Genomic DNA, 23,371 nt, shown 5'->3' on the forward strand with positions numbered 1-23,371 from the left:
ACCTTGAAGAAAAGCAGTGATCACGGTTTTGCTGTTAGATCTTTTACAGACTATGGCTATTAAGGGGGTACGTCTGTGAAGCTTTTATTAGTATCTTCAGCGTTTAAAGTTGTTACATTCTTAGAATCTTTTCACAGAATCTTAGGATTGTTGTGGTACAGAAGGAGACCATTCAGTTCATCTTCATTGACACAAGCTCCATCCCAAAATATTCCAACTCAGCTGCTTGTGGGTTAAATGCCTCAACAGTCATAAAGCACCAAAACAGACTCTTTGGTCCAACTCGTCCATGACAATCAAGTTTGCCAAATTAATCTCGTCCCACTTGCCTGCATTTGGCCCATATCTCTCCAAACCTTTCCTATCCATATACCTGTCCAAATGTCTTTTAAATGCTGTAACCATACCTGCATCTATTTCCTTTGGCTATTCATTCTGCATATGAACCACCCTCTGTGTGAGAACATTACCCATCAGGTCCCTTTTAAATCTTTCTCCTCATACCTTAAAAATATGTCTTCTAGTCTTGATTCCAAAAACCCAGGGAAAAGGGCTTTGCTATTCACCTTACCGATACCCCTCATGATTTTATAAAGCTAAGGTCACCCTCAAACACGTGAAAGAACTCAGACCTCCAGTCCCAGCAACATCCTGGTAAATCTTTTCTGAACTCTCTCCAATTTCATAACACACTTCCTAGAGCAAGCTTTCAAAAAAAAAAGCCTACAAATCAGTAAAGCAGAAAATGCTAACTGAATAAAGCTAATAACACTGGATTTACAGCATTCACAGTTCTTTTGTTTTTTATTAAAGCTAATAACACATTTGATATAGATCACCACAAAGTAGAGATGGAAGGTACATTTCAAAAACAAACTTGAACTGTTTGTCAACTTCTTTATATCACAGCTTTTACGATCTGAAAATCTAAAAAGGTATGAATTACGTTGTAGATTCACAAGCCAGTATAAAGTTTGCAGGTTTAGCTTAGAGCGATACAACATATTTTCTCAACAGTAAATTTAAAAAAAATGCATGTCATAATATTAGTATCAAACCTGGTGCTACATGCAACCCTTCCCTTGGAATTCTGATAAAATGGTCATCTGAATTCTAAAAGGATTGTTTAATCTTTCCATCATAGTATATTCCATGCATGCTACTCAAAATGTCAGACAAATACTGTGTATAATTTTCAAATATTTCATACTGTGCAGTTACTTACTTTACGACACGTTTTTCACAGCAAATACAAGACAAAAACTGGCAGCTCTCCCTGTCTGAATCACCAGTACAGGCAATGACCAATGATAACCCCCTGCCATTGCCTGGAGAGAGTGGCTGTTAAAAATGCAAGGCAGATGCCTCCTTCAAGCAAATCAACTGACAAGCAAGCATCAAGAAGAAAGCAGCAGTCACAATGAGCATCATTCATCATATAAATATGATTATTCATATTGCAAATTGTATGAAATGATTTATAGCTCAATTACAAAGACAGCAAATCTCCAGCTAACCAAGAGATTCTCTTGGTTTCCAGCCCTTTTTTTTTTAACTAAACTGTTTGTCACTTAATATTCCAGAAATTTATAATTTTTAAGGATGGCTGTTTCCACTACTCCACCCTTAGCTTTTAGCACAGCCTAATCTATGCAAAAGGTGAACAGAGATAGAAACATGTGCAGCATTACCAGGAAGTAATCTATCTAGCATATATTGACAAAACTATTAATTCAGCCTGATCTATTTCAAGCTTACGTTAAACACTTACCAAGAAACTTATTCATGGTCAAAGGGAAAGAGCAAAGAAATTAAATTGAAGAAGTGTCTTCTAAACTGAAGCATGTACCAGTACAGAAACAGTGGGATCAAATGGCCCCTCTAACGCTGAAATTTCCAATTGTGACGACCAGCAAAAAATTCTGAAGAAGGGTCCCGACCCGAAACGTCAACTTTTCTGCTCCTCTGATGCTGCCTGGCCTGCTATATTCCTCCAGCTCCACACTTATGTCTGACTCCAGCATCGGCAGTACTTGCTATTTCTGTTAACAACTTTGGCAAGATTGCCAAATATTTACGATAGCTGATTATCAATCTTGTACCTCAAAAATCCATTTTTGCAGACATATCTTCATTTTCCCATTAAATTTTCCACTTTTACTCCCTCCTCTGTTGGTGGCAACTCAATGGATGACGACAACAGCCATACTCCTCTCCCTTTCCCCACCACCAAAATTTTATTGAATGACCACATTTTAGGAAAAATGTCATTCGTCCTAATAACTGTGAACATTATCTTAATTATTCTTGTCCTTGCACGCACTTACAGTTGAAACCACAATTTCAGACCTACCCCTCTTCAGCCTTTGCACTGGTATCTCAGCACAGTTTCAACACCAAAAACCTTTCAGAGATAAACACATTCAACAACCACGCACACCTTTCACACACATTAGTCACACAAAGGGCAAAGTAATGTGATAACTGCAGGTAAACAACATTACTGGATTAAACATGATCTGTTTCCAAGAACCAGGTCTAGAGTAATGACATGTGCCAGAACAGTAGTCAATGCTTGTATACTTTAAGAACTACAATGATCATAAATTAAGCAGTAGCCAAAGTTACTGTGCTTCAGAGATGGCACCAAATGGGTTGAAAACATACTCCTGTCAAAGATATCTGTCATTTCAAAGCAGTCGAACCTGCTACTAAAAAGACTTCCAAGTAAGTAGGATTAATGGAGGAGGTTGAATCGGCCACGCAAATTCTAAACCGATGTTAAATTTTGTTTTTGCTGCTCGTCAAGTTTCAAGATTGAAATTTATTTAACATTGTAGTGTCTACTTATCTGGTAAGTTATAAAGATTACCAACATTTGGTGCAAGTTAAAAATTCCCAACAATCCCCAACCACACCAAATGATAACAGGTTTTCCAATGACTGCTGAAATGGACAATGAATTGGCTGGGGGGTAGGTGTCAGGGGATGGAGGGAGGTGGGGAGAGTGGAAGAGAATGGAGTTCAAACCTGGAAGAGAAAAATATGGGTTTCCACCAAAAAAAGATGTTTTTCCCCCCTCTCTACAAAATTCTAAACAGCCCTGCAACTTAAGTGTTCAAATCACAATACAAGCTAGTCAAAGAATGGCGATACTCAGTATCTACAGATTTAACTGACAGCAAAGCAAAAAAGTTTATTTAACACTTTAGGTCTAATGCCACACAAAAAAAAAAGTATCAGGGAGACGTTGGTTATGGAGGTGGTGTGGGTGATGGTTGCTGCAGAGTTAAAACCAGATCATGATTTTGAACCAGTGGAGAAAGATAATCCTTCAGATCTTGGTTTATTCAGTAAATTAAGAACAACTTGCACAGATTGTAAGTTATACTGGACAACAGCACTAAAATAACATCCAGGACACAACGCCAGCTGAAAGTGACAGGATTAGTCAGATATTGCAAAGTCTGCAGAGGGGCATAGTGGTATGTCTGATAAGGACATCTGTTTCAATGGGATGGTTTCACCAGTCTGGATGGCCCTATTGTCACGGTAAGAGCAATATTCAACTCATCAAAACTCCGCAACAGTAACCTGTTGACAAAACCTTCCCTCGGTTACGAAGGGTAAATGTCACACAAAAAGGGAGGGATATCGTTAGTCTAGATTGCATTGTGAGACAGGTGATGTTGAAGAAAATGCTTGATGAGAGAGGCTGTGTGGCTAGACATTCTGAAAGAGTTGTGGAACTTTATAGAGTGCCCAACTGAACCCGTTCCAGCTGGTTCAAAGTTCAATTTGCAGCTGTTTGACAGATTTACGTACACCAAGACAGTCAAAGCCGTATTTAGGAATAAATTTTATGGTGCAAGGCAGATTCTTCAGGAACTAATTTGATGAGACCTGGCCCAGAAACAGCAAGATATAGCAAGCTGCACCTTTATTCCCCTGCGCCCACATAATGAATTACACACCTGTCTAGACGTCAAACTCTTTTTCCGCTACCTCCGCACTTATTTGTTTAAACGGGAGTCCAACACACCCCCTTAAGGCCCCTTCTCCCGGATTCAACACACGCCATCCTCCTAGCCTCTTGCCCTCCCTCAACCTCTTCATCTCCAACTGCCGTCGCGACATCAATCGCCTCAATCTCTCCGCCCCTCTCACTCACTTCAAAACTTTCCCCCACGGAACGTGCAGCCCTCCGCTCCAACCTCACTAATAAACCAATGGGTTGTAGTGACCCCAATTATGACCCCACCCTGATCACCAAACCTTCATCTCCCAGACCATCAGTAACCTCATCACCTCGGGAGATCTCCCATCCACAGCTCCCAACCTCATGGCTCCCTAACCCCGCACCTCCCGTTTGTATCCCCTACCCAAAATTCATAAACCTGACAGTTCCCCGTTGACCTATTGTCTCTGCCTGCTCCTGCCTCACTGAACTCATCTCCTCCCGCCTCGGCTCAATTCTTTCCCCTCTCGTCCAGGAACTCCTACACGCTCCCCCCCCCGCCCCCAAGATTTTCAATTAACCAACACCTCATTGTCACCATGGACATTCAGTCTCTCTACACCTGTATCCACCATGAGGATGGCCCAAAAGCCCTCCGTTTCTTCCTCGCCCACAGGCCCAACACTCTAATTCGCTTGGCGGAACTCCATCCAAGGTCCCAAACTATCTTTCCAAATCTGGCAGTGTTTCACTTCTACATCTTCTAACCTGGTCTATTGCATCCGTTGCTCCGGTTATTAGAGAGACCAAGCGCAGACTTGGGGACTGATTTGCGGAGCATCTGCGCTCTGTATGCTCCAATCAACACCACCTCCTGGTTGCCAGCCAGTTCAACGTCCCCTCCCACTCCCTTGGCGACTCGTCCATCCTGGGCTGCCTCCACTGTCAAAACGAGGCCACACGCAAACTGGAGAAACAACACCTACCATTCCTCCTCAGGAGCTTACAGCCCAATGGCCTCAACATAGAGTTCACCAGTTTCAAAATCTCCCCATCCCCGGCCTCATCCTGTGTCCAGCCCTCCCTCTCATCCCCGCCTCCTTGGCCTAACCCAACCTGTCCATCTTCTCTCCCATCTATCCGCCCCACCCTTCCCACTGGTCAATCTCTACAACCCCCTACCTGCACACACCTATCACCATCCCACCTACCTTCCCCCAGCCCCACCCTCCCTCTATTTATTTCCGAGCTCACTTCCCTCTCCCCAGGCCTGAAATGCTGACTTTCCTGCTCCTCCAATGCTGTCTGACCTGCTGTGTCTCTCCAGCTCCAAATATTATTGAAGCTTCAGGAAGTTATTTGCCAGTTATTACAAACAGCAACTTTTCCACAGGAGGTTTCTCAAACATATGGAAAGCTTTTATCTATCAGAAAAAGCAGCTGATCTGGCTGGTAGCAGTCAAAAAGCTAACAGTCAAGTACAGTAGGTAATACGGAAAACCAATGGAATGTTGCCTTCATTGTAAAAAGAAAATATAGAAATAGGGAGGCTTTGCTAAAACAAAACAAGGCACTAGTCAGACCATGAACAGTTTGGCTGCTTATCCAAGGATAGATATACTGGCCTTGGAGGCAGTCTAAGGAAGGCTCACTCGGTTCATACCAGATTTGTAGGGATTGTCTTTGAAGAGAGGTTGAGTAGCAGTTAAAAATAATAATGAGCAATTCAGACAATAAGTTTTTAGGGAACTTGACAGGTTAGATGCAGTGAGGTTGTTTCCTCTTGTGGGAGAGTCTAAGACGAGAGGGCACAATCTCCAAGGTGCCACTCAGTTAGGAAAGAGATCAAGAGGGTTTTTTTTCCCCCTCTCAGAGGTGGTAAATCTACATGTTTCTACAGCACAGGGCTGTTGTTGCTGGGTTAAGTATATTCAAGGACAAGGCAGACAGATTTTTAGTCAGTAAAGTTATCAGGAAAAGGTAGGAAAGTGGAGTTGAGAACTATTAGCATTGATCTCATTGAATGGTCGAGCAGACTTGATGGGCTGAATGGTCTACTTTTATTCCTATGCCTTATAACCAGAAGATATAGGATTAGGAGACCTTATAGTCTCTAAGGATGAGCTTTTCTGTGGGATTTCCTTCTGTGTAACTTGTACCTCAATTGATTCTAAACGGATTAATGCTGTATCCTCCGGCCAGGCCTTCATTTTCCAATTTTCAATCCTCTCAAAGCCAAATCATATTGGGTACGCTTCCAATAAAGTCACCAGCTCACTGGTACCTCCTTTTAACAAGATGCTTATACACCATGTACTGTGTTTACACTTCAAGCCTTTGAGGAAACCAATGTGTTAACAGTGAGTCAAGTAGCCCTTATTTTTCAAGAATAATTTTCAAAATGCATTCAGGTCTTGAAACAGACAAGTTACCAAGCTGGTGTGGTTATAAACTTCAGCCTGCAGCTCTGCTAGTTTCCAGCGGACAGCTGTCTTTTCAAAGAAGGAAAAATTTGCTTACATTTTTGAGAAACTTAGAACATAATTGATTTTTTTTCTTATTATATAATTGCACGTTATGGTATAAATCCATCAAGTCAGAAGTCACATGACACCAGATTATAGTCCAACAGGTTTATTGTGTCATGTGACTTCTGACTTTGTCCATCCCAGTCCAACATCAGCACCTCCATAATCATAAATCCATTAGACAGGCTTACTCGGAATAGAAATGCTTTTGGAAGGAAAGGGGAATATTCCCAACTGTTCACACCCTACTCGAGAATAGGCAAGGATCAAGCTGTGTATAGGCCACCTGTACACAAACACCAGGTATCACTCCAGGTTCTGCAAATTCTCACATGTTGCAAAGGATGGAACTGACCATTGGCCATCTCTCAGCAGCTTTTGACGAGGCTCCTCCAAAGCAGCTCCATGACGCAGGACAATGTGCTGCGCAGAGCTGTTTTCCCGAAGAATGCACAGAGATGAAAGTCATCTGTGACTGGGGGTCCTTCAACTCTTTGAAGGTGATTTTTGGTCTGCATAATAGCTGGACGGCTGTTAGTGCAAAGTGTGGTCCTACACGGAGTGCTGCAGCTTGCCACATGCCTCAGGATGAAGTGCCGAGGGATACACTAAAGATTCTGGTAGCTTCTGCGGTAGCACCAGGTCACTGTCTAAATCCTTCAACTGCAGTATGCTGAGGGGCTGGAAGCTTTCAATCCTACAGACTGTATGCTTGAGAAGGAATTACACTGAGGATCACGAGAACGCAGCAAACTTTATTCCTATTGCAATTTCCATTGTTTAACATTTCAATTTGAAATGTGCTGCCTGCATGCTGTGTGCCTGACATAGCGTATATTGCAAATTTTAAGATTATTACACTACATTGAGGCTCCCAAGTGTGGAACATACTGTACAGAGGAGAGCTGAATTTTATTGTCACTTCTGTTAATTTTTAAAATTGAAAACGACAGAAATTTGATTAAAAAACATTGAGTAAATATAATATCAGGGGAAGAAAAGACTACATACCCATGACTTTCTAATCCCATTCAGAGGGCAAGTGACTTCTCAGTGCAGCACTCAAACTGGATCTCCCCCAGCAGGACAAGCAGAGAGCAGCTGCCCCACAACCAGGTGGAAGGAGATTTCCAAATCCACAATATCACACATGGATCAGGAATGCTGATATGACGCCGCCACCGTTTTCTATAGATGCCTTAAGTTAAAATCTATTATAACAGCTGACTCATATGACATGTAACCAAACTAAACAGAAGATACTCAAAGTGAAACAAAAATGGGGGTATTACTCAGACAATCCAGTTCACAGCAGGAAATGCTGGAGCAACCAAAAATCTTCAGTGTTTCACCTAACCATATGAATCCTCTTTTCAGATATCTGCAGTTAAAAAAATCGTTACAACAGTCTCCTACATAATTAGTTTAGTGTATTCTCCAAACCGTTAAAGCTACAAGCACACTTTCTAAATGGGAGAGATTGCAGAGTCAGAGATGCAGAGGGAGCTGGGTGTCTTTGTGCAAAATTGCAATTAAGGCTAGTATGCAGGTACAGCAAGTAACTAAAAAAAGCAACAGAATGTTGTTTATTGCAAGGGGCATCGAATACAAAAATAGGGAGGTTGTGCTTTGTTTATAGATGGCACTGGTGAAACCACACCTGGAGTATTGTGAACAGTATTGGTCATCTTATTTAAAGATGAAGGTAAATACATTGGAGACAGTTCAAATTATTTCTTGACTAATAGCTAGAACAGGCAAGTCATCTTATGCAGGAAATCCTGAAGAGGTTAGTCTTGTAACTGTTGGAAGAGGCAGCTTGGTTGAAACTTAAAATCCTGAGGGGTCTTGACAGGGTAAGGTGCAGGAGCAAAGTTTCCTCTTGAGAGAATCTACAACTGGGAGTTAGTCCATGTTTAAAAATAATGGCTCACCCATTGAGAAAATATTTTGCCTCATCTGTTTTCAGAGTGTCCAGTGTTTCTGGATCTTTACTCCCGCTGCAGGAAGAGAGTCCTTGAATATTTTTGAAGGCAGAGGTAGATAGTTTCTTAATATGCATGGGAAAGAAAGGTTATCAGAGGTAGGCAGTAACATGGATTTGATAACATGGCTGGCCCGATCATAAGCTTGCTAACTGGTGGGGCAAGTTTGAGAGGTCAGATGGTCTACTTCTCGTTCGTACGTTCGATAAAGTTGCTCAGGGTTAACTATACAAATCGTAACTGCATGTAATTTTTCCAAAGTAGACACTAGAAATACGATGTTCAGAGATAATTTCTCAATTGTACATATTTTTAACAGGTCTTTCTAATAAAAATAGCTTAAATTCTACTGCACTGAAGCGTAAAATTACAAATAGTGCATTTTGCCTTGCATACCGACCCTAACTTCATGGTACAGACCAAGAGATTAGAGTTTAACCTAGCCTTGAACAGTCGAACTTTTGTTTTGGTCACTTGTCCTTGATACTCTAGCATGTCAAAAATTTAGGAAGTGCCAACGACTGAATCATGTTAACACCAAAAATTTATTGGTTTGAAGTGAGAATGTCAAATGCTCATAAAATATCAATTAAATTTACTGCAGAGTCTCAGTAAGCTAGTCTTTCCAGCTATTAGAAAAACTTTGGTGACTGCTGGTGGACATGTATGAAGCTCTGAAGCCAAATGTTTATTTGACGAACCTAGATTGCTGCTCATTTGCAGAAATTTCCATAGATGTAAATATTACACCAAGTCAAATCCCTCTTTTAAAATCAAAATTGAAACATGAGGATTTTGCTTCATAAACTCCTATCTTTCACATTACAGTTTGTCTATAGTTTGCTTGGGGAGGAATGCCAAGTCAGACAAAGGGAGGAGAGTGATGCAAGTCAAAATGCCTTTAAAAAGCATTGCCAATTTGCATGAGTAGACATGCTTTTAAATGGTGCACGACAGGTCTAGGAAAAAAGGGAGGATCCTGTAACAGTAAACATTTTCATGCACAGAACAGCATGTAGCCTTGGGATACATTAAATATTTGTAAATAATTTCATGCATTAATATGTCAGAAACAAAATACCACTGTTTGTGGGACATCAGTATGCTCACTAATATTAAAGTCTCATTACTCAAGTATCATTAACCTTTAATTCGTTTGTCTTAGATGCCACAACAATCATTCCTGATGAGTGACTCACCCAAGTACATAGTTCAGTTTACTCAAAATCAATACACAACACCAACCTGCATGGGAAGAAACAAAGTTCAACTCATTCAAAACAAATCAAGAGTTAACAAAGCAATTCAAAAGGCATAAGGTTCAAAAATATGAGACAAGAACTACACCCATCCACCATTACGCTAACTTCAACCTGGTGCCACATAACCAGAAGGCCAAGAGCTTTAACGGCCACTAATTAAACATTGGCTATGTAAAAGAAGTTTGAGTTTTCCGCACGATCATCACAAGAAGTGATAAAATCTAGCTGTCAAGATGACCCTCAAATGCATTATTCCAAACTGCCAACACTTCAGGGCAACTTCAGTCCTGAAACAAATTACTTTAATCTATTTAAGTGGCTATTGAATTAATATGACACAAGAAAACTACAACACTGAATAAAACATTGATAAATCTAATTGTTGCACCATTTACAGCAAATCCGTTGATTCCTCATCCGCAGAAACACTTCATACGTAAAATCTGTAAAAATACATTAGAAAACATTTCAACTTGAATATTACAGCACTGTGGTGTAATAAAATCGACTTGTTTCTATATAGCATGTCCCACTCAATGTCAATAATAAACTTAATATTTACAATATACATTTCCAGCTAAGTATACAGCATGACAGCAAAATATTTCAGTTTGGAAAACACAAGTAGTGCAATGGAAACAAAACTTTTCTTTATATACCATGTTCTATTGTGAGGACTCAAAATACAATTTTACTGCTCCTGATCTTCACAATCTTTGATCTGCATATGATTTCCAAGGCAGACAGCCTGAGGGGTGCCCAGTTTACAGCCCCTTGGTGCACCATATCTGAAAAGGTCTCGAAGAACAATCTAATCCCCAACTGCACCTCCGTAGCAGCTCCCCCGAACTTTAGTGTCCCCTCAGCATGTAGGTGGCTCACCACCAGCTTCCAGCAGTAATTATTACTGATCTAGCAAAACCCAAACCCGAGTGAACAAAGCACTAAAATAAAGTCCTGGATGAACCATAGGAATCCGGCTATATGTAATAGGCAGTGGAGGTCCATTCTTTACACTGGAAGATCAGCAAGTTTCAGACAGACCAAAGAGTGTCTTGCATCATATTGATAGCTTAGTTAGTGTTGGCAGTTAAAGTGCAACTGACAAACACCAATTGTACAAGGGCAATTTTAAGGTATCAATGGTTTGGAACTTAAGTGCACCATAACTCTTTCACAAACCAAACAGAAACTGGGGGAACTCAGGAGGTCTGGCAGCAGTGAAGAGAAAACACAGTAAACATTTTACATCCAGTAACCATTTTTCAGATACTTTTACTATTTTCTCTTCACTGCTGAAGAAACTCAGCAGGCCTGGCAGCATCTGTGAAGAGAAAATAGTTGAAGTTTCTGAAAAATGGTTACTGGAGGTAAAATGTTCACTCTGTTTTCTCTTCACTGATGCTGGCAGACCTCCTGAGTTTCCCCAGCAATTTGTTTTTCTTTTGTTTCAGTTTGCCAGCATCTGTAGTTCTTTGTTTTATCTCAGTAATATTCACTGTGGAAAAAGTTAAAATTCAATAGCAGCAAGAAGCAGGAGGAGTCAGACATGACTAGTTTATTGTGTGCAGGATAAAATAATTGAGATTTGGAATTGGATTGTACTGAATGTTCTACATTAGCCTTCTGGCTGGGGAGGCACCCTCAATGACAGGAGTCACATGGGTTGAGATGGTCTCAGGGTGAAGTCAGCTTGATTAAGGGTGCAAGAAGTTGCCTCTGAATTTCTGGGATTGAGACTAACTTGCATTTGTATAATGCCTCACATACACAGAAACCATTCTTAGTTGCCGAACAAATAGCTATTAAAAACAAAAGGGCACTGACCTGAAAAAGGATACTAGAAGAGGTCAAAAAAACCATCTGCAAATGACGGAAAAAAAGTGTTTGAAAGATAAAATGCTAGGCAGCAGTATCCTGTGTGCAAGATCGAGACAGCTGATGACAATGTTTGGTGGCAGCAGAAAGGAAATTTGCACAAGCAAGCAGAGGAAAGGAGCATTTAGATTGGAGGGCTGTAAGAATTTACTTAGAAATAGGAAAAGTACTGGAAATTAAGATGAAATTACAAAATGAGGTGTCAGGGAAGCAGAAGGTAGTGCAGGTTGAGAAGGCAGGTAATGAATGAGCAACATTTGTTATACAATAGGATTTAAGCAGCAGGGCTTTAGCCATAAAGGGTGGGGAATGGGAGGCCAACTAGAACGCAGAGGATATAAAGGTATAAAATGAGACTTTCATCCATGCTGGAGCTGAAGTCTCACTTAGAACGTACCAAACAGAGCAGATCATTCCGTACAACAAGTCTGTGCCTACAAATCTGATCCACATGGGATTCCTCTCAATTATCTTCATTGAATTCCATCAGCAGCCCTTTCTATTCCTTCCTCACTCGCGTTTTCTCGCGGTAAACAAACTGAGGGATCAACACTTCACTGGGAATGCAAACAGAGCAAGCAAGAAGCAGAGCTTGTAGGCAAAAAAAAAGCTTCAAGAAAACATGAAGAGAAGCCACAGGATGGTGTGTGGTCAGGGCTAGGCACAGACAGGGACATTCAACTTGCTGCCCACTGGGATGAGTGGCATGGGCAACTAACTATGCAGTTGGCCTCAATAAAGAAGTTCACAAGCTCCTCAGATTTTGAGGGAGTGGAGGGGGCAGTGAACAGGACTTTAAGTTTACTTGGTACAGGAACAGAAACCAGCTATCTTTGCCACAGGGCAAGTCGTAGAAGACTGGGCAGCTTTGATGCAGAACGGAGAAACTGCACTCAATGTGGCTCATTCAGACTTGGTCTTGACAACTAAACCACACATTCATTAGCAATCATCTTATTTGTGCTTCTTGGCTCAAGGGATTGAAGTTAGCGGACCATAGAAACAGCAAGAGTGAGATATGTTTCACTGAGAACCAGTGGAGGGAAACAAGTGGTTGAGGAGATCAACATCTACATAAGCAGTGTGGAACACCAGCTGGGAGTTGGAAAATGCTCCTAATGCACTTTGGAAAGGATGAGACAGAATGTTGGATGAGATCAACTTGGCACTCAGTGACGCACTCAAACATTAAACTGCCTGCCAACTAAGTGTTTGCTTACACCCATAACTGGGTGTTAGATGAAGCAGAGAACGGACAGCACCTCTGGCACCATACCCCAGGCCAAGTCTACACTTTCAGCAAAATTGCTGATTAAAAAGCCCGTGTTGAATCTTGAAGCTGAACAAGATCCACAAGCTCAAGCTGCACATTTGCTGATTAGTCAACTTGAATTAAATTGGATTCTCATTCAGATTACAACTGCTCGCATTCATGGATAAAGTGCACCTTGGCAATAGGTAACCAAAAACAAAATTAAACTTGAGCAAACAAACCATCCACTTTATAATAGGCTGATTTTTAAAAAAGGTGCCATCTCATTTGGTCTATTACTGAGTTTGTGCCACTCGAGATGCATGCAAATATACCAAATAATATTGAGATTGCAACACAGAAACACGGCATTCAACCCAACACATCCACGTCAACACTGACTCTCTAAATGAGTAAATCACTGTCACAATTACCCAGCTTATTTCTCCCACATTTTTCATACTCACATCCAAATGAACACAGAAGCATACTCCATACACTCAACTCTGGACATAAGTAATTCAGCGACCTCTTATTCCAACTCTCATTTGATGTTGTATTAATGGCCCTTTTCTCTTTCTTCAACAACTGAAAATAGATTTTTGTCTAATTTGTACTAGCTATTGATCATTTTAATACTTCCTTTTAAACATTACACCATAAGCTTCATTCCTGCAATGGAGACCCTCAGTTTTCTTTCATATCAGGTAATTTCACAAATTTCTGAAATTGAGGAGCTCTTTAAAAATCTAGCTCCTTGACTATCAGTTGTATTGCTGACTGACTGAACGCATTCCAATGAACACCAAAGTTTGTTACTGTACCAAAATGTACCTGTACCCTCTCTAAACCTTTTCCGCTAGCAAAGGAGTCTGTAATGAGACATCATCGGTTAGCAAGAAGCTTGTTTCATCTGGTCGGTTAAGATCAGGACAGCATGACCTGAACAAATGGGGGAAAAATATACTCAACAGGAACTTTACAGCTACTGGACATGCATTTGATCAGTGAGAATGGTTATGATGAATTTTACTTGTCCACAAGGCAAATTAAATTATACAAGGAACATCTCAGCACAATGTACAGCAGCTCAAAAGGTGTTATTTCAGCCAACCATTTGCAAATGTAGTAGTAAAATGCTCAGTGTGTTTCACAGGAATGCTGTGCAACAAAATTGAACACCAAGCCACAGGAGTTTATCGCAGATGTCCAAAAGCTTGGGCAAAAACAAAAAAAAAAGAACGATGGAGTCAATTCTAAATTGAATTGAGGCAAATGAAGGTTTGTGGCCTCAGTAGCTGAAAGCACAGCCACCAATGGCAGACCGATAGAAGTACCTGGATTTCAGAGATCAGAATTAATGGTGTGGAGGTATCTCAGAAGGTTGTGGCACTGGAAGAGATAGGGAGCAGTGCCATGGATGGATTTGAAAATAAGACTGAGAACGTAAAGATAAAACAAACGAGGCAATGCTTAACTGGGAGCCAATGTAAGTTGGAAACTGATGTATGAATGGGACTTGGTGACAGAGTATAAAATGGGTAGTAGAGTTTCAGATTACTTAAGTTTACAGATAGTTGGATGTGGAAGGCCAGCCAGAAACACTTCAGAATAATCTACTCAGAGGTTTAAAATAAAAGTACAAACAAGGATTTTAGCAGCAGATAAACTGATGTAGGGATGGAGGTGACTGATGGTTGCAGGTGATGGTGATGAGGTCAAATATGACACCAGGGCTGCAAAGGGTGTGGTTCAGCCACAACTACCAGGGTGGAAGGGAATCAGGGTGGGGTACAGGTTTCGTGGCAGAGATTGAAAGTAATGGCTTTGGTCTTCCCAATTCTTCTCCTGTTCACCCAGTGCTGGACGTTAGGCAAATAGTCTAAAAGTTTCAACAGTAGGAGAGGTCAAAAGGGGTGGTCGGCTATGGCTGGATTTTGTCAATACGCGTGTGTGAGATGACATTGCCAAGAGGCAACGTGCAGCTGAGCAGGTGCCAAGGATAGAGCCTTGAGGGATAGAAATTAACAATGCAGGAGTGGGAAGAGAAGCTGTGGTAGGCTCCAATGAATAAATCTTTGCTTATTTGCAATGTTGAGAGAGCAAAGCTCAGGTGTTGAGCTAAACTGGAGTGTTCCTGCAAACAACCACAGCCAGCCAAATGCTACTGTGTTATATGATTTTAAAGGCTAACACGTGTCTTGTTAACATCTTATGCAGTTCCTGACAACTGTAGGATCCATTTGACACTTCCTCAAATAATCCAATCAGCCTGATTCAAAGCAAATTCTGATAGATCATAAAATCAGAGAAAACGAGAAGACAACAAAGAATTCCCACCTATATATAGCCAACCTGGACAGAAAGAGGTATAAAAACTGCCAGAAATAAAGTGCAAACTTAAAATAGCAACTTTTGGGGCTTAAAGGGTGGAAGGTAGTATGAAGCCACAGAAAGAGGCTAGATTTATAATTTATCTTTTTATGTTAATTTTGTTCATTTACAAGGTGTGTGTGTTGATAGTTAGGGCAACATTTATTGCTCCTCCCAAACTGGCCTTCAGAAGGTAATGGCCAATCTTTATTGAATCTCTGCAGTCCTCAAGAGTGTAGGGACACCTATGGTTCTGTTAGAAAAGGACTTGCAGCATTTTGACCCAAGGACAGTGAAGGATTGGTGATCTAGTTCCAGTTAGGTGGCTGTGTGGCTTGGAATAAATCTTACAAATGGTGGTATCCCCCCAGATCTGCTATCCTTATCCTCTGGGGTAGAGGCTGTTGGTTCAGAAGATGCTGTTGAAGGAGTCTGGGAGAGTTGTTGCCGTGAAGCATTAACTTTACTTAAGCTTCATCTTGCCACCAGGCTACAAGAGAGGGCAGGCAAGAGAATATGCCACTTCTCACTTCCGCTGATGTTTGTCCCGCTTCGTTAGCATATCAACCAGTCTTAACCCCGGATAGAGTCGTAAGCCTAGACACGAAAAGTCATCCTCTCCGACCTTGAGAAACCACAATGCAAGTGGGAGAAGAATGAACACTCAGAAATACATGTTCATCAGACGATGACTCAATGCGTGAATAAATTCGGCAGGAGCCAAAACGTGCTCCATGCTGTCACTGTAAAACGCATGGATGTTAAAGGTTTCAGTAAATCTGACCAAGAGTGCGCCATGAACTAATGGGGAAATGGCACATGGAGTAAGTATATTACCTGCTTGTATCCAGCTACGCGGAGAATGTATCAGCGTTCCAATTTAGAACGTGGCGCCAGATTTCACCTCAGCAGCGTTCCTTCCGCATTGAGCTGCTCGCTTGTTGTCTGCAAAAGAAACAGAAAAAAAATGTTCAGCCAGACATTCACCGACTGATCAGAAACAGCTCCTCACAGAAGCACCGGGAACAAGCCATGCACGATCAGGAGAGCTGATGAGCACTTAATGCGCAATGACATCACATCATTATCCTTTTTTAAAACGGTCAACTTCACGTACATATTCATACACGTATTAAAAGTGAGACAGCAGGCTTAAAAGTCATTTTCTGTTCTAGATCGAGAGGCTCTGAGGCTCCCTAGGAGAAAGTCGTGGCCCCAAATAGCCCAGTGAAATAAATTTTCGCCAACATGCTCGGTTCTTATAAAATATAAGTAGAATAGGATAAGATGTAATTCATGATAAATTCTCCCTCCTTCTCTAATGATGTAAAAATGTTGATGACCGGATTTAACAAAATTCTCTCTCCTTCTCTAATGATGTAAAAATATCAATGACCGGACTTACCACGTCTCTCCGCTCCACAAGCTGTTGGGAGACTGAATCCGGAACGACAGCGTGTCAATGACCGACAGTAACCTCTCCCCTCCAGAGGGGGGGGAAACCCCGGAAACACGGGGCACACGTCATCTGATTCGATTCCCTGCAGCCAATCAAGGAGATCCTTCATATTGGCTCCGCCTTGGCCATTGGTGGGACTCGCAGCCCTGGTTCTCTCGGCAATGCAGTTCAATGGGAAGGCAGAGGGAGAAAGATCCAGTGGTTGAATTTGGTTTGCAAATTTTTTTTTAAAATAACATATCTTGGGCGAAACTTACTGAACAGAAATAAGCCCACTGTCTGCTTAATTAGAATTTGCATTACACGGTAATTGGGGGGCCAATTCGTGCTGTGCCTGTGTCAGCTCCCTCCAAGAGTAGCTAAAACAGAAGTTGCTGGAAAAGCTCAGCAGATCTGGCAGCAGCTATGAAGAAAAAAAATCCCAGTTAACGTTTCGGGTCCAATGACCCTTCCTCAGAGCCTTCTAAAAGTAACTCGGCTGGTCCCACTTCTCCCCTTATCCTTTCCACGTAGTCCTTTTTTTCTGCTCTTTAAATGACTATGCAGTACTCATTTGAAGGCCTCAGTTCACCCTGTTCCACCACAATGTCAAACAACGCATTTCAAATCCTAACCATTCGCTGTGTAAAAAGGCACAAAACCAGTAATTATTGGAGAAACTCAGCAGGTCTGGCAGCATCTATGGAAAGAAAGCAGAAAGGGTCTTATGACCCTTCACGAGACCTTCATCGCCAGACTCCAAATGTTAACTCTGCTTTCTTCCCACAGATGCTGCCAGACCTGCTGAGTTTCTTCCACAGTTCTGTGTTTTATTACACCGTGTAAAAAGGAGTTTTCCTAATGTAGCCAATGTTTTTTTTCTGCTGTAACCTAGATTCTCTGATGTTCGATCCTTCCATCAATGAGAACGGTTCCTCCCTGGTCATATGCTGTGTCCAGATCCCTCGTGATTCCGAGCATGTCTATCAAATTGAACTTTGACCTTTTTGTTCTATGACTTCTTAAATACTTCTCCATTTCCTCCACGGTAGCCCTGATTTTACAGAAACCAGAGATAGCAAGAACTGCCGATGCTGGAGTCAGAGATAACACAGCGTGGAGCTGGAGGAACACAACAGGCCAGGCAGCAGTAGAGGAGCAGGAAAGTTGACGTTTCGGGTCGGGACCCAATTCTGTTCATGTCTCTCACATGGTCACAGCAGCTGTCATATAAACCCCTGGCAAATGGGTCTGTAGTCAGGGGGCGTAACCTTCAGGGCCGGGGCAACCTCTCAGTAACTAGGTACTCGCCTAAGACAGAACGATTTGGAAAAGTGGCAAAAAAAAGTTGCCGATTTTTTTTAAAAAGTAGGAACTGAAATCTTACACTTTAAACACATCGGCCCCATTTTTGATCATAGGTCACGGGGAAAAGAAACTTATATAATGGTGAGGTACTGCCGCGGGTTGACATTGTACCAAATGTAGCACCACCCGATCAATTTCAAACCTCCTTAAATCTGAGGAAACAAGTGAAAAGGTCTCAGGGTGAGATAACAAGGTGTAGAGCTGGATGAACACAGCAGGCCAAGCAGCATCAGAGGAGCAGGAAAGCTGACGTTTCGGGGATAGTAGGAACTGCCGATGCTGGAGAACCTGAGATAACAAGACGTAGAGCTGGATGAACACAGCAGGCGAAGCAGGTCTCAGGGTGGTTGGGACGTTGGCGAGCTGCAGTGAGATTGGTGGGTTTTGAATTTCCTTTGAAGCGAACAGCGACAGCTGATTAATAAACGTTGCGTTAATACAACAACTTTTTTTTATTTGTTTCAGATCTCCAGCACTTGCAGGCTCTTTGTTTCATTAGATAAACCTGATTGCAGTGGGCACGAGCGAGGATTTTGGGTCTTGTTTGATTTGATGTTAAAGGTTTTTTTTTTGCAAAGGTTCTCGCATTATTCCTGTGAAGATAAACACCAGAGATTGAACCTACTGGTTGCTTTGGTGCATGCACACAGCAGACTGTTTAGATTTCCCAGTGTGAGGGAGGGAGCAGAGTATCCTCATGTTAACCCGTTACACAATCCCCACCCCGGGTTCCGGGCACTGTCACACTTGTTGCCTTGCTGCTGGTTCTTAGTGAAATCAATTCTGCCGTGTACCCTGGAATAATGGTAGGGCGGGAACCCTGCTGAAGGTTTGCCTAAGGCAATAATACTCCTGCACTCTCTGTCTGCGTTGTGTTCAGAGTTGGTCGAATATTTCATGCAGTTCCAGAAAGTAGATAGCCTTGAAGGAGTAACGTAACCGCAGTGGGGTATTTTATGATAGTGAGAACCACAATACAAATTGTTCTTATTCCCTCCACACTAGCTAGTCGCCAATGTTGTACTCATGTGTACAATTGCTGGGAAATAACAGGGCTCTAAATTTCCTTGAGACCAAAGCGGATCAGCTGTCTGCGGGACAAGGAGTAGGATATTCTACATGTACACAGTCCTGAATCTGATGGGCTTCTCCCCCAACAGAGAAATCGGGTATGGGGGAAGAAGAGAGTTAGTGGTTGAGTTAACTGCCTACGCCTTATGTAGTGGGTGCGAAGGGGTATGACTCAAAGCGGATAACAGCTCAACTGAGACCAGCTTCCTGGACAGACGCAGGCTTTCATCATCCTTTGAGGCCGTTGCAAGCCACATGTGATCTAATTTTCTCCTTTCATTTCCAGTACTGTCAAGTTTTCAAGAGATGGGCCAAGGAGAATTACACTTACAGTAGTAAGTTACTTCTAGCCCTAGCAGAAGCAGTGCCTGCTGAGAGCAGACTGTGAATTGACCTTCCATGCAGCCCAAATGTGTTTTGGCATAAAACTCAATCCACAGGAGAACTATTGCCTTAACATTTGTGGTTAAGGTTGATTTGGGGATATATTATTTTGAAAATTGGAAAGAAAAGAAAACAAATCCAAATGTTAGGGATCTGAAATAAGAGGATTCAGCTGGCAACTGTGGCAACAATTGCGGTGAAGGGTCATGACCTGAAACATTAACTCTGTTACTCTCTCCACAGATGTTGCCAAACCTGCTGAGTGTTTGCAGACTTTTCTGTTTTTCTTAGCTGTGGTTCAGTTGACGACATCCTTATGTCTGAATCACAGATTCAAGATTCACTTCAGGACTTAAGCACAAAAAAGTGAGGCTGACATTTCAGTGTCAGAGCTGCTGTCATTTGGATGACAGGTGAATCTGAGGCCCTGCCTGCTCTCCAAAGTGGATAGAGTTGATCCCATGGCACTATTTTAAAGAGCTAGGGACTTAAACCTGGTATCCTGAGCATTTTTAATTTTTTTTAAAGTATAACAAGATTAGGTTCAGATTATATGAAAACATGCATATATAAAATTTTATAAAGTTGTTACACACCAGAATGTATGACAGGAATACAACAATAACCTGTACGAAATATGGTATTACTTCACTACAATAAAAAATTCCAACGTGCTTTGCAGGAATGTTATCAAACAAAATATTTGACACCAGCCCATGTAATGAATATTAGGCCAAAAGAAGCAGGCTTTAAGGAGCGTTTTGAAACAGGAAAAATAACTAGTGAGACTAATGAAGGGAATCTTGCATTTATAGCTTGGTAGATGAAAGCACAGATATCAATAGGCAGTGATTAAAAAAATTGGGGACATTAGAAAACCTCTTGGAGGATCTTTTTTATTCATTCACAGGATGAGGGCATTGTTGGCTAGGCAGCATTTATTGCCCATCCCTAATTGTCCAGAGGGCAGTTAAGAGTCAACCACATTGCTGTGGGTCTGGAGTTACATGTAGGCCAAACCAGGTAAGGATGGCAGTTTCCTTCCCTAAAGGGCATTAGTGAGCCAGATGGGTTTTTTTCAACAATCAGCAATGGATTCATCATCATTAGATTCTTACTTCCAGATATTTGTTGAATTCAAATTCCATTATCTGCCATGGCAGAATTTGAACCAAGTTCTCCAGAACAGTATCTGGGTGTCTGGATTAACGGTCCAGCAATAATACCACTAGGCCATTGCCTCCCCATGTATTTCTGTATTTGTTCTTGTGACATGGGCATCATTGGCATGCACCAACTTTTGTTGTCCAACCCCATTTGCCCTTGAGAATGTGCTGTTTTTCACTTTTTCTTGATGATTTCAACTATTTGAATAGGTTTTCACCATGGTTCGATATACTGCTTCTATGGCTCTTCTGTACAGCTTAGGTCATTGGGTGTCTACACATGCAATCTTAGAGGTTTCTCGCTTCCTATTATATTTCAGTGTTCTTGGTCTCTAGCATCTCTTGTTTATCCTTTTCCTGAGTAAGGTTTCCTCCCTTTCTTGAGTACTATAACATTGTATTTTGTATTTGCATATTTACAGGTTACGGAATACATTTCTCTCATTTGATGTCTAAGTCCTGGCCTTTACATAATTCTCTCTGGCTTTTCTTCTACTCTACTCTGTTCTGCTCTTCTTGGCTCATATCAGAGTAGCACTATCACTTCCATCATTATTTGCATATTGTATATGACTGCATCTCCCTGGAAATTTTCTTTCTTATCTGGTTTACATAATTGCAGCAATTTGTTTTAAATTCTTTACATTATTATCATCATTGACATCATTATCACCATCGCCCCTTCCTCTCAGGTTGAGATGATTTGGAACTCTAACTATATGACTGACTCTAATTCACTTGATTTTCACATACAATGGAGATTCTCTACTACTCCTGGAACTTCTGTACTATTCTGTATGGTATTTGATGTATTAGGGTTAGCTGTGCCGCACATCCTGTGATAATCATGTTCACTTCTTAGCTTGGGTAAGATCAGTGCATTCCTGTGTCTCCTAATGTTCCTTCAGATGTACAAACATAATTATCTCAAAAACCTTGTTCCTCTTTAGGCTTTTGCCTTGCTTTTCTGTCCCTTATGCAGACTTTCTGACTAGTGTCAAAGTCAAAATGTCTTTGTCCTGAGTCATAAGTTACACCACTTACGTTGTTTCCATCTGTGGTCTTTTACTATCTCCTCGACCTTCTCATAGTCCTGACACATTATGATTGTCCTGAGACTACACTTTAACAATGACATTTCTGTTTTCAAACTTCCCATGAGTAGTTCTTTTGGTGAATATTCACAGTCTATGGGTGTTGCTCTGCAACTGTGCAATGCTAACCACCAATCCTCATTCTTGGACATTAGCAACCTCGCAGTTTTGACCAACCTCTCTGCTTCTCCATTTGACTGAGGATGAAGTGGAGAGCTTGTCACCTGGTCTGATGCTTGCCTCTGTAATGAACTTCCAGAATTCTCATTCACAATTGAGCTCCATTATCCTAAACTATTTCCACAGGGCAACTATGTGCTGCAACTATGTCCCTTTCTGTGCTCAAATCATGGAGTCCACTGTAATAATACAATTCACCTTGAAAATTAGTCTCCTAGACGTAAATATGTCTTTCCTTTGAAATCTAATAAATTTGTTGGTAGCCTCTCCCAAGGCCTTTCCGGATGTTTTGAAGATATTGATGGCCCTGTTGATACCTGACTGTGGATAGTACACATCTGACACAAGAGGAATTTTTCCATTACCTACCATATGCCTGGCCACTAAAATGACTGTTGAGCTCTACCCTGCATTTTGTGATTCCAAAGTGTCCACCATGAAGTTGTTTCAGGATTTCTTGCCTCATCAACATCATTATTAGTGATCAAACACCAAATTGGTCTTTTACAACTGTTAAATGTTGCTCTGTTCATGATACCTCTTCAAACTTTGATCTGCTTGACCCTTCCACCACCCTTCTGACAGAGTTGTCTCACCTTGATAGATATTTTGATTGTGGGCTTATTTTTCTATTAAAATCTAACACCTTGAAAGGTGGCACACGGCAGTGGGAGTTGTCACAAATGCATTTGTGAAATGGGCTCCTTGCTCAATGATCTGCAGGTCTTGTTGGTCACTTCCAAAGATCCAATTACAGACCAGATACAGTTCAGATATACAGCAAATGTCTGCCGTTCATGTGTGGCCTACCAGCAGGAAGATGAACAGGCTCAAGGGTTTGTTTTGATTTATTGTTGTCATGTGTACCTAAGTACAGTGAAAGGTTTTGTTTAGCTAGCAGTCCAGGCAGATTATAACATACAAGGACATACAGATCATAGGGTGTTTAGGCAGAGCATACATTTATGGCTGCACAGTAGGTGCATAAAAGCAAGATCAAGATTAGGTTTGAAATTGGAGAGGTCCATTCAGCAGTCTAATAACAGCAGGGAAGAAGCTGTTCTTGAACCCATTGGTACCTGTGTTTAAGCTTCTGTATCTTCTGCCTGACAGAAAATTTTGGAACAGAGTGTTATTGGGACGGGAGGGATTTTTGATGATGTTGGTAGCCTTTCTGCGGCGACAAGAAGTGTAGATGGAGTCAATGGATGGGAGGTTGGCTTTCATGATGGATTCGGCTGTGTACACAACTCTCTGCAGTTTCTTAGGGTCCTGGGCAGAGTAGTTGCCATACCAAGCCATTATTGACCCAGATAGAATGCTTTCTATGGTGCATCTGTAAACGTTGGTGAGGGTCCTTATGGACATGCCAAATTTCCTAAGCCTCCCTGAGGAAGAAGAGGTGTTTTTGTGCCTTCTTGACTGTCACATCTA

At 41.5% G+C, this 23,371-nt stretch overlaps 1 protein-coding gene across 4 annotated transcripts in view; it reads right to left on the bottom strand.

The window, feature by feature from the left end:
* acsl4a (acyl-CoA synthetase long chain family member 4a) overlaps positions 1-16,752 on the bottom strand; it is a 124,834-nt gene extending 108,082 nt beyond the window's left edge. For all 4 annotated transcript variants that reach the window (XM_048605465.1, XM_048605464.1, XM_020530926.2 and 1 more), the window contains exons 1-2: positions 16,642-16,752; positions 16,074-16,181 (exon numbers count right to left, since the gene is read on the bottom strand). The gene's annotated coding sequence lies outside the window, so the exon portion shown is untranslated. The remainder of the gene's footprint in view (positions 1-16,073; positions 16,182-16,641) is intronic.
* Between the last annotated feature and the right edge of the window lie 6,619 nt (positions 16,753-23,371).

The sequence above is a fragment of the Rhincodon typus genome, chromosome 14, assembly GCF_021869965.1.
Source record: "Rhincodon typus isolate 14 chromosome 14, sRhiTyp1.1, whole genome shotgun sequence".
In the NCBI taxonomy this organism is placed as follows: domain Eukaryota; kingdom Metazoa; phylum Chordata; class Chondrichthyes; order Orectolobiformes; family Rhincodontidae; genus Rhincodon; species Rhincodon typus.